Source organism: Monodelphis domestica, chromosome 4 (assembly GCF_027887165.1).
Source record: "Monodelphis domestica isolate mMonDom1 chromosome 4, mMonDom1.pri, whole genome shotgun sequence".
Taxonomy (NCBI): domain Eukaryota; kingdom Metazoa; phylum Chordata; class Mammalia; order Didelphimorphia; family Didelphidae; genus Monodelphis; species Monodelphis domestica.
In genome coordinates, this window is record NC_077230.1 from 337,526,726 (window position 1) to 337,543,508 (window position 16,783).

At 36.7% G+C, this 16,783-nt stretch overlaps 1 long non-coding RNA gene across 1 annotated transcript in view; it reads left to right on the top strand.

The window, feature by feature from the left end:
• Window positions 1–16,783, top strand: part of LOC103100649 (uncharacterized) — a 511,533-nt gene that overhangs the window by 213,602 nt on the left and 281,148 nt on the right. Inside the window, exon 2 of the long non-coding RNA XR_008918124.1 lies at window positions 9,128–9,175. This is a non-coding gene — a long non-coding RNA (uncharacterized LOC103100649). The remainder of the gene's footprint in view (window positions 1–9,127; window positions 9,176–16,783) is intronic.

Sequence of the window (16,783 nt, forward strand, 5' to 3'; positions counted from 1 at the left end):
AAACTTAATGTAGAGTGTCCTATGGACGAGGAGTTCCCTCCCTGCTGGTAGGAGAAGCTTTAACAAAGGCTTCAGAGATTAAGCTTGCTTAAGTCAGCTGTTGGGGACTTCACCTTTGACCTGGCCTCAGCATGCTTCAATTTACAAAGTCCGGTCTAAGGCTATGGGCTTCAGGTTGGAGCTCTGGTCTTTTGGAGCCCGACTGCTTGTTTGATGTTCTAATGTCAAATGGAGGAATATTCTGAGATCTAAGATTTTAGACCATAGAATGTCAGACTTGACACCATAATATTTTCAAAGTGTGACAGACCATAGATCTGGAAGAGGTCTTGAAGGTTGTTTCATCTAATTACGTCATTTTACAGAAGAAAAAACTGAGGACCACAGAAGTAACATATTTGTCTGAGGTCCTATAATGAGTGTATTATTACAGAGCTGGAACTAAAATTCCAGCCCTTTCCTCTTTACCCTCTACCATGATGGAGTCTAGACAAGTGCATTCATCCATATAGACATATCGAAAAGCAAGTTAGTAGGGAGTTAGAGAGCCCATCTTGATGTCAGAAAGATTTATATATTCAGCCTTAGTGACCTTTGATGAATCATCTAACCTCTTAGTGTGCTAGGCAGCTCTAACGTGATGGGGAAGTTGTTCATCTATATTGGTAGAGTTTCCTATGAGATAGTTCCCTTCATCAATAAAACCAAAGATCTAGACTCTATCATCTGTATATCTATCTATCTTTCTATCTATCTATCTATCTGTTTGTCAATCTATCTGTCTATCTACATGTCTATTTCTTTATCTTTACCTCTATCACCTATCTATCCATCATCTATCATCTATCCATCATCTTTTTATCTATCTCTCTATCTATCTCTATGTCTTGCTCTATCATTTGTCTATCATTTATCTATCCATTACCTATCTATCTATCTCTAGCTCTCATCTATCTATCATCTATCTATTTATATATATGTATATCTGTATGTCTATCTACATCTCTATCTCTGTGTCTTTATCTCTCTTTATCATCTATCTATCATCTCTCTATCCATTATCTTCTATCTGTCTCTCTGTCTCTATCACCTATCCATCATCTATCCATCATCTATCTATCTATCTATCTATCTATCTATCTATCTATCTATCTATCTATTATTCTGTCAATCTGTTTGTTTTTCTGTCTGTCCATTGGTTCATCCATTCATACATCTATATGTCTATCCACTCAGTCATATATCTATACTTTGTCCATGTAATATAAAGGAAGGAAAGAAAAATGAACATCTGTTAGAGCCCTTCATAGGCAGCAGGAGGCCAACCTGGAGGGAAAAAATTCAGAACCAATTCTGCTGATGCTGGAAACTACTGAATGCTGGTCCCAGGAGAAAAATATTAGTTGCACAGACATCTGGCACACAGTGCAGGAGACTTTGCATGTATTAAGGGAAAGATCCCCAATTCCACATTCTTTCATTCTACAAATACTTATGAAATGTCTTTTGTGTCCAAAGCACTATGCTAGGCCCAATGAGAGGCATTAAGATTAGATCAAGACCCAGGCCCTGCCTTCAACTAACTTAGAGTCTAGAAATTTGAATATCATGTCCCCATGGGGCAGAGATGACATATGCCAATTATTGGGTAGAGAGGAAAGGGAGATCTGGGGAAAGTTCCCTTACAAGATGAAGTGATGGAGTCCAGATCCAGACCCAATTTAAGACCCAATTTAACATAAAGCAGATGCCAGGCTGATATAAAAGCCAATGTTCTTCATGAAATCTAAAGGCTCAAAATGGAAGCAGCAAAACCAAGGACAAGAACTGAGATTTCAAAGTCCTCATAGGATCTGAGATATGCTACCTGAGGGTACCTTTAAAATAGCTGTTTTCCTGATGAAATCTTCCTCACTGACATGTCTTTTTAAATCTTAGAAGGACACATTTTCAAACACTGACCAATTCTTACTGAGCAAATTGATGAGCGTTACTAATCTGTCAACCTAGGAAGCAAAAAGTCATAGACCAACAAAACATTGTCTGCTACAGGGCAAGGACTAAGTTTTTCCCATATATAAATAAATATACACATATATATGTATATATGTATATATATATATAATTTAAACCAAGCCCAGCATCTTACATGTTATCATTGTTTTATAAATGTTTATGAGAGCAATGAATATGCCAGTATTTTTTAAACACAAGGGCTGCCATTTTTTACCTATGATGTTATGTCCTCCTAGTTGTCCATTACTTCACTGGTAAAATGAGAGGGCTGAACTAGATGATTTTAAGTGTCTTCCATCTCTAAAACTTATATTAGATTCCATTGGCTGGGCAAAGATTGAGTAAAGCAAAATAAAACAAAATGAAAAAAGGTTATATGAGTAATAAAGGCAGGAGTATCTTGGTGGAAACACTAAGTCAACAGTCAACTTTTAATTATTGGAACACTGGCTATTTGTTTTTTTTTTTTTCAATGTGTCTTTGGTAGGGAGGGGAGGTAGCAAAGTAGAAATGAGCTTTATTTTTGTTTTATCCTCCCAACATCAGCTGTTCCCATATCTCTTCTGATTGTGGCATGAGGGAGGAGGGTATGTACAGAGGAGGATGGAAGGTAGAGACAGGGACAGAGGCAGTCATCATGGCACTGTGGCTGAGAAATAGCTCCTGCTGCTCCTGTCTGTCTCCCTTAGGTCTAGGCAAGTAGCTCTTCCATTTCATCATCATTTGATTCTGGGCAAGTGTCTTTGCCTCTCCAAGCTTCAGTTTCCTCATCTCTAAGAAAGGGCTAAAGATGCAAGGTTGCTCTTAAGAAATACTTTTATAAATTATAAAGCACCACCAGTATGCTTTTTTAAAAGTTTTCTTGACATGACAAATTGTGAGAAGATGGTGGACTAAGGCATGAAACTTTCTCACCCATCTAATATCCTGCTACAAACAAAAATACTCTACTGAATCAAAGCTAAAAATGGCAAAACAGCCAGGAGTCAAGAGTGAAATAAAACAGCCTGGGAAAACTAGGGAGGAAGGTTTCTAACTTCCCTGGCTTCTGTCCTTAGAGCCAACATAATGGAATCAACAAGGTAAACTCTTGGGCAGGGATTGGCAACCTCACCTTGTCCATTGAGCCCCAAAGCCAACATCCCTAAGAATCCCACTGGAATCCTCAGCTGGATGGTCCTGGGAGCAGCTGTGTCTACTTTGGAGACCCCCATTGACCTACAATTGGGGATTAAGGGAGTGGATACTACAAAGTCTTTAGGCTCCTGAGGGAAAGAGTTCAAGCCTTGTTCCTTTAATTAGGGACTCTGGAGGCCCAAGGAACTCAGACTGAATTTCTATTCTGTCCTGGGCTGCAGCAGTGGTAGAGGAGGATTGAGGAAGGAGCACAAACTAGTGAGTGTGGTTGCTGAGGGACTGGAACCTTGTCAGCTGTGGTCACTGCTGGGAGAATGGCTTCGCTGGTTGCTGCCACAGGGCAAGGTTGATCGACTGCAGTAGTAATGGCAGAACTGCCTATGGACTATGGTTGGAACACCTGAGGTCAGTCTCTGACTGGGGCTTGAGCAGAGGACCTGGGATTGCATGAGACCCTATACAATAAAAACTGGAATATCTAAAAAGAACCCAGGTAAAAACAAACAAAAAAGAAACAAAAAAAAATCCTGAAACCTGAGGTAATGGTGCCCAGTAGAATAGAAACCTGGGAGTCCAGTAAAAAGCAATTAATTAAATCTATTGGACTAGCCACTAAATTTTTAAAAAATAAACATATAAAAATGAGTAAGCAAAGGAGAAAGTAACCAACTATTGATAGCTATTATGAGGACATAGAAGATCTAAATTCAAACTGAGAGGACAGGAAACTGAAAATACCTACTTCAAAAATATCAAAGAAATACAATAAATAGCCACACAGCGAAAAAGAGCTTTTGGAAAAGTTTTTAAAAGATCTCAAAAACCAAATGGGAGAGTAATTTAAGGAAAAACTAGAAAAAAATTAGAGCAACGAAAGAAAATTATAAAAGAAAGATCATCCAAATGGAAAAAGAGATCCAGAAACTTACAGGAAAAAATAATGTATTAAGAACTACAATTAGGCAAGGGGAAACTAATTATTTCCTAAGACAATAAGATATAATTCCACAAAATCAGAAGAATGAAATAATAGAGAAGAATATAAAATATTTCATCACATAAAACTAACCTGGAAAATAGATCAAGGAGAGACAATATGAGAATAGTTAGATTTTATCATAAAACTTATTTTATGATAAAAACTAGTTTATATGCCATACTTCAAGAAATCATAAAAGAAAACTGCCTCAAAATTCTCGAAATTTAAAATAATCCACCATTCACTATCTCAAAGAGATATCAAAATGAAAATACCCAGGAACATCATTACTAAGTTCTGTAGTTCCTAGGTAAGAAAAAAACACTACAAGCAACAAGAAAAAAAAATAATTTAAATACTGTGGAGCTATAGTAAGAATAACACAAAACTTAGCAGCCACACATTATAAGAATACAGGACATGGAAAACAATATTTAGTAGAACAAAGCTTACAACCACAAATAACATATCCAGGAAGGATGAACATAATTATAAAAGGTAAAAAATGGATATTCAATGAATACTTTCAACTATTCCTGAGGTAAAAACCAGAACTCAGCAGAAAATTTTATCTATAAAAAACATACAAAGGTAATGAAAGATTAAACATAAGCAATCCAAAAGGTCAAATTGTTTGATTCTTATATGGAAAATGTCATCCATGGCCCCTGGGAATGGTATCATTTCTTGGGTATTTTGAAGGGGTATGTATGATTGGAAGAGGTTGAGGTAAATATAATGCAATGAGTTGAAATGATAGGGGAATAGATAAGGAGGATGCAAAATGGAGTGGCTATCCCATATGGAGGAGGAATAAGTGGAAGACCCACCACAGAGTAGGGGAAGGAGATGGAGATAGTACTAGAACCCTACTCTCATAAGACCTGGAATAAAGAGATAACAGCATACACTATTAGAAGGATAAATAGTTTCTTAATCCACAGAGAAACAGAAGGGAAGGGAGATGGAATAAAGTAGAGACTGGAAAAAGGAGTAAATATCAAAATGGAAGGGGATAAAATAAGAGGATAGGGATGGAACAGGATAAGACAGAGGAGAGGTTTTTAGAATCACATTCATATCAATAAGTAGGATGGCACAGTTATGAGGATAAGGAGAGGATTTGGGGACAGGTAGAGAGAATAAGAATTAAAATATAAAGGGGAAGGGACAAGGGAGGGACCTTTGGAAAGATGGATCAATTTGGAAAAAGGAGGGCCAAGGGAGAGGACAAAGGAGGATGTGGAAGAAGGGCTACGAATTGGAGATGTATTGGTTAAAGGAAATTGGATATCTGAGGAGGGATATGGTAGAAAGAAAGGAAAAGAAGGAAAAAGAGTGAGGAAGAATGGAGTAGATGAAAATGGATAGCTAGTAATTACATGACACTGAGTATGATAGGATAAATTCACCCATGGGACGAAAATGGATAGCAGAAAGGATCAAGAATCAAAATGTGACAATGTATTGTTTACAAGAAATACACTGAAAATGAGAGACACACATAGTGAAGTTGAGAAGCTGAAGCAGAATATACTATGCCTCAGCTGATCCAGAGAAGGCAGGGGTAGGGAGTCATCTCTTGTTAGAGTTAAAATGGATATTTAGAGCTAAAATGGATATGATTGGAAGGGATGAAAAGAGTAAAAATATTATCTTTGGGAGTAATAGGGATGATGAATCATTATCAATATTGGACCTGTATGCACCAAGTGTTATAGAATCCAGATTTCTAAAGACAAATTAAATGAGATATAGATGGAAATAGATAACATAATAATGATAGCAGAGGACTTTTATTATCCCCTCTGAGAACTAAATAAATATAACCAAAAAATAACTAAGAAATAAGTCAAAGAGATGAATAGAATCTTAAATAAGTTAAATATGACAGATATCTGGAAAGTCCACACATACCTGCCTGAGATTAGTAGTAGTTTTAAATCTGAATATACCCATAATCCAAACATAGTTTCTGGAAGGACAACAATGTTTTAGAGAGCATAAATATTCTGCAAAAGTCTTACTCTAACACTCATCATGTTATGGAGGTAATTTTGCATTCCTGAGGGGTTTTGGCATTGGAACAAAAGTTCCACTGAGTATGACCAATATGGAAAGATTTGGTTTTGGAAATAATATGGTCCTGGCAACAGATTGTATCTGCTGCCTAGGGAACAATCTAGCTAAATACAGTCCTGTTAATGTATATTAACTGAGATAGGTTAAGGTGACCAAATTAAATGCTAATAAGAACACGGAGAAACAGGCCTAATATTACATTGCAAGAGCAACTGTGAATTGCTTATTTTAGAAAACATGATGAAAATATATATTAAGAGCTATGAAGCTATTTATGTTTATTGACCTGGGGTCTCCTTACTAGGATTAGAACCTAATGGCATTATTGAAAGAGTAAAAAGCATTGTATTTATGAAAATAGTCATTAAAGCTTTGGCTGTAAGGACAAAACTGAAAATAACAAATGCAGTGAATAGAATAAATGGCTAAAAACTGTGATATTTGAATATAACAGATTATATTATGTTATTAGAAATGGCAGGTATTGAAAATGTAAAGAAAATAATGGAAATGTATGAAGAAATGAAAGAAAAAAAGACAAAAAGAATAATGCATAATATGATTATATTAAAAATTAACAGCCACAAAATCAAGAGAAAAAGCATATAAGTAAAACAAAATCAAAGGGAACTCAAAAGCAGAGGATATTTATATTAACACACACCTGTAATTTATATATTTTAAATAAATTACAAACAATATGGATTTTGTTTGCACATAATTTTTATGTACTTGTTTAGTTAAATTTTTGTTGTTGATGGTAGAGGCATATTATTAAGTATATTGTTATATACTTATCACTAAGTATATAATAAAAAACCAAAATTTTTAAAAGTTTTATTGATTTTTGTTTGTTTTTTACATACCATATATTTCCCAGTATATCTTTCTCTACCCTCACCAAATTCTCCCTTGTAACAGTTAGACAAAAAGAAAAATAGTTAGACAAAACCAACCTATGACTGATAGCTTTTGCAGTATTCTGCATCAGTTTGCATAATTCTTCTAAGTTTCTCTGACTTCCTTATATCTAAGTTATTGGGCCTTGTTGGGAGCCAATGCATTTATCCTTCTGTCAATATGTAATAGCCTACTTGACTCTTTGTAGCTAACTATCTTTCTTTACTTTCAGAATCTGACGTGAGATTTCTCCTCGAGTTTTTTTTTTTTTCCCCAATGCAATTCCACATGTATACATAAAGTTCCTACTGTACACAATGCACTGGGTTGGATGTTAGGTGGGCAAATAAAGACAGTGCTTGGCCTTTTTGAGCTCACAAACTGGGAAGGGGAAGGGGAAGAGAATGTGAAATATACTCAAAAGACTCTAATTCCAAACAAAGCATAACTATGTAAGAGAAGCATAAGCAAAGTCCTGTGTGAAGTTTGAGTAAGGAAAGATAGATACTTTCTTAAGGTGAGAGAAAGGAAGGGGAAGATCAGTTAGGTTTTAGAAAGGAGGTTAAATTAAAACTATAAAATGGAAGGGTTCAAGATATATCTGAAAATCCCCAGCATCTTTAAGTCCTATGATAATATAAGTGAAGGAATGAATGAACTTGTAAAAATACTACATTGTTTTTGATATTAATAAAAATCTGGGCCCCTAAACAAACTTGTTAAAAACAGATGGTTGATAATAGCTAAAACACCTTGCCAACCAACTATACCAATTCATTTACTTCATTCAGAGCCTCCCAGCATTGTCAGAGGGAGGGAACAGGAAAGCAGTGGGGCCTTTTGATTTTGGAGTGGTGAATGATGTCAGGCTTAGGCTACACAAAACAGATAGAAAACATGAACTATTTCTATAGGAATTTTAATCAGTTTGTAATATCACTATAAAAAATTCATAGCAACTAGTTGAAAACTAAATGACAGAAAATGGAAGCATAGTACAATTATAACAAAATTCTAAGAAAACCTCTTTTAGGTTCTGATATGATCTTTCTCTCCACTGCCTCCATCTTCTCTCCCCCACATTGGTTGAATTGATAGATCTACTTTAATATTTAAAGGTAGGAGGGTCAGCTAGGTGGCTCAGTGGTTAGAGGGCCAGGTCTAGAAATGGAAGGTCCTTAGTTGAAATCTAATCTCAGACACTTCCTAGTGGTTAAACCCTAGGCAAGTTACTTAATCCCCATTGCCTAACTCTTACTATTCTTCTGCCTTGGAATCAATGCATCAGTATTAGGTCAATCCTAAAACAGAAGATAAGGAAGGAAGGAAGGAAGGAAGGAAGGAAGGAAGGAAGGAAGGAAGGGAGAAAGAGAAAGGGAGAGAAAGAAAGAAAGGAAGGAAGAAAGGAAGAAAGGAAGGAAGAAAGGAAGAAAGAAAAAGTGGAAGATCTTTAAACTAGAAAAAAACACAATTTAGGATGGGCATGATAGCTATGTTTAAATACCAGAAGGATTGTTTTGTGGAAGAAGTATGTGATTTGCTCTACTTGACCCTAAAGAACAAGACCAGAACCAATGGATGCAAGTTACCAAGAATCAGATTTAGGCTTGAAATTTAAAAAAAAAGGTGGGAGGATCCTAACAATTACAACTCTTCAAAAGATGAATGGACGGCCCCTAGAAGTATGGGTTTCTAATCAGTAGATCTTTTCATTGAAGCTGGATAATCATTTGTCAGGAACATTGAATAAAATTATTGAATTAAAATGACCTGGTTCTGAGCAATAAAAACTAAGATTCAGTAATGTTTTTATGTTCTTCATTGTTATATTGGATCTTTGAGGGCAGTTAGACAATATGTATCTTGAGGGAAAGCATCAAGATCAACTTTGTAGCTACCCCAGCACCAGGTTTAATACTTTGCTTATCTACTTTTTTTTTTAATTCTCTGTTGTTTTCTTTTTTCTTTTCTGAGAATCTTAAGCACTAAATGTGATTATCTTTCTCTTTGCAGATGGCAAAACTGAATATTGGATTTGAGAAATGATCTGTTCAACAAACAGTAAGTCCATGTTTCTCTTATGTGATGTCTCCAGTGGGCCAATCTCTCCTATTTCTGAATTTTTCTAAATGGTTGCCATTAGGCTTTTGACGTTGAGTAGAGTTTCTGTCCTTTTTGTTTTTCACCTCCTCTGCTTTTGAGGTCCATCCAGCAGCTTCTCTGAGGACCTGAGTTGCCCACCCAGGTGTGGCGTCACAGTCCGATAAATGAAGTGAGACACACCATGCATTCAGCCCATGTACACAGGCATCACACACAGTGCTCTGCCATGATATCATGGTATGTTTATTATATAGGATTTTGGTACACACACATAATCAGTTCTCTACGTATGCTACATTCGACAGTTTCATTGGATATTGTCAAATCGCCTAAACAACACTCTTGTGATGTTACTACAACAAAGAATTCTGTGATCATTTACTAGGTTTTACAACACTCTGTGATAGATTCAATTAATGTGAATAAAGCCATTTGTAGTTTAGTACCCCTTGACCTGCTGAAAGGATCATTGTGCTTTTGGTCAGCTTTAACTATCCATTATAATTGCTTGGGAGATGAACAACAAAACATATTTGCATCTAGGTGTGAGGACTTTAGGCAGACCAATTTTGGTGTTTTCCTCAATTTACAAGTTCTGTTTTTCTTGTATTACTTTGAGATGCTTAGCGATGCTGTTTGGCTTCTGTTCCAACAAATTCATTCAAGTATGGTAACTGTAGGACAACATTCATTATGTAGTAGGGCCTAGGAGCATATCTTATGCTAGAGAAAGGAGGGGTCGTGTGCAGTAGTCTTTGGGCTTTTATTCTATAATTGCAATCTTTTGGGGTAATAGCCTAAGGGGCTTAAAGTGGGTTATATATTTTATTGATCCTATAAGTATTTCCTCTCATGTTATTTCTCCTGTATTGGGGATAGAATAATAATCATAACAAGTCCTCTAGTGGGGAAAATTTGTGGAAAGAAGTCACAAAGGGGGATCAGCAGGGGGGCCCTCATTCTGCTGTCTGCTTTGCTGACCTTCCTTGGACTATACCAAGACTATAGATGGCCTCCAGCAATCTGCAGACATAAATTTTTACAAAGCATATTCCTTATAATGATACTATGCAAGTACTATTATCTCTGTTTTATATATATAAATACCAAAGTTCATAAGGGTACTATCTCCAGTTTGGCACTGACTTATCTCAAAGGGAATCAGTAGCAGCATGGGAAACAGAACTACAATCTTTAGATTGATAATCCAGGGCTTCTCTCACAGCATCATGGGACTTAGTTTTAAGTCATTGTCTTACACTGTTCAAAAAACTGTCATGTGGAAAAGGCTTTCAATTTGTCCTGCATGGCCCCAGAGGTCAGAACTAAGAGCATTGGGTCAATGTAACAGAAAATTGTATTTTATCTTGATGTAATGAGAAACTTAAAAACCTTGATCTCACTAAGTAGTGAATTCCCATTTTCTGGACATCTTAAGTAAAAAAGAGAAAACCTCCTGCTAGAAATGTCATAGCATGAAGTTCTATTCAGATATGGGTTGAAAAGGATGCTCTAAGATCTCCTCAAGTTTTGAGGTTTATTGATAATTCACAAAAGCACACAAATGCAGATACCTGCATGCACCCACACACACACATAATTGTTATTGTTTAGTTGTTTTTCAATTGTGTCTGATCTTTGTGACTCCATTAAAGGTTTTCTTGGCAAAGATACTGGAGTTGTTTGCCATTTCCTTCTCCAGCTCATTTCCAGATGAGGAAACTGAGGCAAAAAAGGTTAAGTGACTTGCCCAGTATCTGAAAAGTCTTTGAATGTTGGATATCATGTAGTCCAATACCATTACTATATAAATGAGGAAACTGTGGCCAAGAAAGATTAAATAACTTGTTCAAGTTCACACATGTAGTAATTCTAAAAAGCATCACTTAAATTCAAGTTATTTGACTTAAAACCCAATATTGCTCTTAGGTTTAGAGATGGAAGGGTTCCTAGAGACCATCAGACCCAGGCCTTTGATTTTACAGATGAGGAAACCAAGGTACAGAGAAAGTGAATTGTCTTGCCCAGAGTCATACAACTAATAAGTGTGTGAGGCAAGCTTAGAATATGGGCTTGCCTAACTCTAATTCAAGCACTCTAACTACTACATCTTGCTTCTTCCATTATTCAGCAGATACGAACTGTTCATTAATTGTTCATTTATATGTGTGTGATCTATATAATGTGATATGGCATAAATAATGCATATTAATAATTATACAATGCATTCTATTAATAACTATGTATCAGCTAGTATATGTAATTATATATCATTAGTTAATGTATAACCTATACATTATGTTATATATTCTCTCTACATAGATTATATGTGCTATTTATATAATATAATAACATATACTGTGTTAGTCAAGATATACATGGTTCTTGAATATGGACTGGAGGTTTAAAATGAGGTTTCTTTGAAAAAATAAATATATGTGAATGCATATATATGTATATTTGTGTGTATGCACATATTTGAATTTACTGGAAAAAGTAACTATATAAAAGTACCATATTTAAAATATATTCAGAGGATTATAGAACTTTAAGCTGAAAGTACTTTAGATATCATCTGATCTAATCCTCTCATTTTTAGAGATGTCAACAAGGTGACATGAAAATATCATGAATTTGAACCCAGATCTTTTCACCTTAAATCCAATGCACTTTTTATTTTGCTTGGTTTTTAATATTTTTTTCAATTTCCTTTTTTCTGTTTTTATCATAACTAGTCTCTTCATCTTCATCAATTTCATTTCCATCCTGTGTGTGTTAAAAGCTTACATATAGCATGCAGATCTTAGAGGATCTCTTTTGCCGGTAAAATAGATCAATGTTTGTATGTCCATGTTTAAGTGTCTACATACTAATTCCTATAATTACCTTCATATACAGAAGGGAGGAAAATGGAATTTAAGGGCATAGTTCTCTTTCTGGATCCCCCAAAAAGCTCTTAATCAACATCATTGAAGTATTCAGTTGCAATGGGAGGCCAGCCACCCTTTCGTCCTGGCTTTTATCCCAAGAGTTCTTCCTTGCCCTCCTCATTGTGATGAGATGAATGCTGCTACTATTCATTTTGATCTTGAAAAGACTTCTCTGCCTGCCTCCTTCTGTCCCTTTCTCTATTCCTCTCAACAGTCCTCAGAGCCTTGATCTGATCTCCTATCTTGACCTCAAACTCTTTCAAGAGTCACAAACTCTAGTTTCAGGTGGTCCCCAAACCAGATGATCCTGTTTCTTACATTATCCCAGCAGGTAACATGAGGAAGGATCTTTGTTTGGATGGAATTCTGAGGAAACTAATACTTGGCTGGTCGCTTTCTGTAAGGGTCACTGAGAGCTAAAAGGGTCCGGATGGAGACGGATGGTGAATGCGTGTTTCTTATGGTCTCTCCATTCAGGATTAGCTCTTCAAAATGTTTGACACTGAAGGAGGTGTATTTCTGTTGAAAGCTAATTCTTAGAGCAAATGGAATGTCATCCTTTGGGGCTTCTGGGAAGGTTAGGTTCCCAGGGCTATTATCTTTCAGGGAGGTAAGACAGGATTGTTCTTGTGAGTGAATTAAGCAACAAAGTTATCAGTCCATGTTACAAGAATATACATGTAAACAAGTCACAGGAAAAGTTTATGTAAGGCAGCTAGATTGCACAGATCGAGTCCTTGACTTGGAAGCAGGAAGACCTGAGTTCAAATCCTGCCTCAAACATTTATTAACCTTATTACCCTGGACAAGGAATTTTGACTCAGCCTCAGTTTCTTCATCCTCTCCAGATTTTGATTTCCTGCTCTATGTAATTGTTCAGGGGTGGTAAGGTAGAAATAAGGACTGAATAGTTATCTCGAAGATCCCTTAAAACACTAAAGAATCACAAGTTTCTAGATTTCAATTAACTATTTCACAGATGGGAAAATTGAGACAGAAAGGGGATAAAAGTAGTTTGAATACTGATTTTGCCCTGTAGCCTCCAAAAGTCACTTAGTCCTTGCCTCCAGGACCTTGGTCTTTTTTCTATCCCAAAACCTAGCTAGGCATATCATTTTTCGGAGATCTATAATTTCATTTATAGCTATACCAGGACTGCCTAGTTGTTGTGGCTTTAAAAATTTCTCCTTCTTGATGAGATTCTTTAAGCTTAGCCAGAATAGTCTTTAAGAGGAAGACACACAATTGACTAGTCTATGATTCCCAGCTTAATAAAATATTTCAAAACCACTGACACAGCCCTTTGAGATCCAAGGTCACCTCCACAGCACATTGGGGCATGTGGTAGGGTTGAAGGTGAGGATTTAGCAAAAGTTTCTTATCTGTAAATTCTTAATAAATTGAGTAAATTCTTAATAAATGGAAGAAGGATGGATGGAAGGAAGGAAGGAAGGAAGGAAGGAAGGAAGGAAGGAAGGAAGGAAGGAAGGAAGGAAGGAAGGAAGGAAGGAAGGAAGGAAGGAAGGAAGGAAGGAAGGAAGGAAGGAAGAAAAGGAGAGATGGAGGGAGGGAGGGAGGAAATGACTAGGAGGAAAAATGGAAGTGAGTGTCTCAATAGGTATTGAGGACCTTCAGACATGTAGATAGCCTCAGTGTTGTTTATGCTAATAAAATTTATTTAGCACTAGAGAGGAGCTTTCTCAACCCTTACTTTCAGTACCTAAATAGACAAAATGACCAACTAATAGAGCACAATTGAGTTCTCCTCATGATTTGAGAAATTATTCAGGAAGTCTGGTGGCCATTTCCTGTCCCCTTTCTTATGGTAGTCATATGGTAGTATGGTAGAACCTTAAATTAGGTTATATAGTAACACCTAGCATTTATATAACACTTCAAGGTTTACAGAACACTTTCCCTATGTCATCTTATTTGATCCTCACAACAGCCCTGGGAGATAGGTACTATTACTATACACATTCTACAGATACAGAAACCAAGATGTTAAATGACTTGTCCTAAATATCAGAGGTAGGATTCAAACTCAGTTCTCTTTGACTCCAGGTTCAATACTGCCACCTTAACCTTCACCAGAGTTCCCTCCCTGATCTTGAGTGAAAATAATGCAGCAGTGAGAGATCTTGAATGACAAGAAATTAATTTCTGATTATCTGCCTTTAAGACCTTATTGACCAATTATTTGTTTCATCATGTGGAGCTTAATCTTATGCAAGACAATGAAACGACATGTGATTTTCATGGTGGTAGAATAATTGACCCCTTGTGAGTTCAGCCCACAGGCAGCAAATTCATTTATTTCATATGAAATACTGAAGAACAGAAAGCTGAATTTTCCTCCTTTTTCCTCTTCCATTTGTGTGTATATGTGTACACGCATGCGTGCACAGGCACACATATGTGTTTTTAACTGGGAGCCAAGAGGCCTCTTGGAAGCTCTCCATTTCATTTCTGAATTTGCATTGGATCTCTGCTCCTAGCTACAAAATGGGAATGGGTGCACCATGCTTAGCATTTTTTTCCCCTAATCACTGAGAGAAATTGGGATCTGAGTCAGCCAGCAACATTCTGTAAGAAAAGCTCTTGCCTTAGAAATTAGACACTATGGTAAAGGAAATAGAATGCCAGGATTTGGGCCTTGATGCATTCTAGAGGTATAATCGTGAAGCAAATTCCTGAGCCTCAATTTCCTCATCTTTAAAACAGGGATAATAATTTTTGAATTCTCTTCTCCATAGAGTTGTTGTCACTTTAGCCCCTGGAAATTCTTAAAGGGCTATAGAAATGGAAGTTATTATTATCATGATAAAATGCAAGTCTTCCCTTGGAGTCACTGAGTCAATAGCAGTTACCACAAAGGGAAAATGAACAGCTTGAAAAATTGATAGCTAGCGACCATTCACTAACTTTTATTTGGTCAGACCCAGAGCTTTGCTTGCCAGATGCCTTCATGGTGCCACAATGAAATCCTGTAGCAATAAATCACTGGAATCAAGGTAGGTTTGTCAGTGGTGGGGTATTGGTGCAAGCACACTTTTACTGAATGTGTAGTCTTTTCAGGAGGACTTGTTTGCCCTTGGAGAGTATAGATACTGAAATGGCCTTTCCATGGGATGAAATCTGTGAAGATTGGATTTAGCTATCTCCTGATTATAACAATGAAGGTACTTAGCTTTTCCTTTATTGGGAAGATTCAATTGTAATCCCCAATCTATTTTTAGATTTTAATCTAAAATTTTAGAATTTAATTAATTTTAATTTTAATTTGTGTTAACTCAGTATTTGAAGTAGATCTACCCTTTTAATCTACAAAAAAGTAACTAACTACTAAAATTGTGAACTAACTACTAAAGGTGTGAACTACAAAAGGCCTGATCTAACCAAAAAGTATGATCTAACCAAAAAAGGTAAGAACACCCATTTCATGCATTGAGTGGGAGGTGGAACTTCTGCTGTGATTGGTAGACGTGAAATTTAGAGGAGGTAACACAAGAAAAAAAGATCTTTAAATAGATGACCACAGAGGCCAGATACGTGGAAGAACTCTGACTCAGGGTTGGACTGGAGGATCAGTCTCTCGAGCTTGGAGTGAAGAAGAGTCACTTGGAGGAGAGACTGGAAGACAGACACTTGAGGAGAGACTGGAAGACAGACACTCTGACTTGGCTGTGGAACTTGATTCTGGAGGAGCTTGTGCAGGAGATCTCAGACTGCTTTCCTTTTAGACAGTCACCATGGTGAATGAAAGGCTGACTTAGTTTCCCTGCCTTTCTGGAGGTGTGAACCTCTGAGAAAGGTCCATCCTCTTGAGACTCCTTTCTCTGATTAGGGTCTTAGAATTTCTACCTGGCTCTGAGGAAGCAGAGCTCTCTCTCCCTCCCTTTATCTCTTCCTTGATATCATCTCTCTATTGTAAATAAACTACCAGTAAATTCCATTCATTTGAATAATACATTTTAGGATTTAGAAGTTAAATCCCTGGTGACCACCAAATAAAAATGAACCAATCTTAGATTCTTAAGATCTTCAAACTGTATGACACCTCAAAGCTCCTCTAATACAAACCCTTCAGGAATAGGAGCAGTTAATGGATAGAGTGCTGGACTTGGGAGTTAAGAAGACTCATCTTCTCAATTTCAAATCTGGTCTCAGAGATTTCCTAACATAACCTGGGGCAAGTCACTTCACCCTACTTGCCTCAGTTTCTTCATTTGTAAAATGATCTGTAGAAGGAAATGTCAAAGCACTCCAATATCTTTTCCAAAAAAACTTCAAATAGGGTCATGAAGAGTTGGACATAATGAAATGACTGAACAACAAGAGAAACTGAGGGGAAGTTCAAAGTTCCCTTCCCTTGCCCCCTCCATCACATACATCCTGTTCTACATATCAGGCCCTAAAAAGAGAGGCTTGTTCACCTACAGTCAAAAGGAACATTTCCCTCTCTCCAGGATGCCCAGACCTGAAGAACTCCATTACCAATTACTTTCCAGATCATCTTGAAACAAAGTCTTCTACCTTGGGGATGGGGCACAAATATCTGTTTTTAATCTGCCTCAAGACCTCCTTGCCTCTCCCTGATTTATTCCTTTTCTGATCCTCAGTAGAGACTTGGATG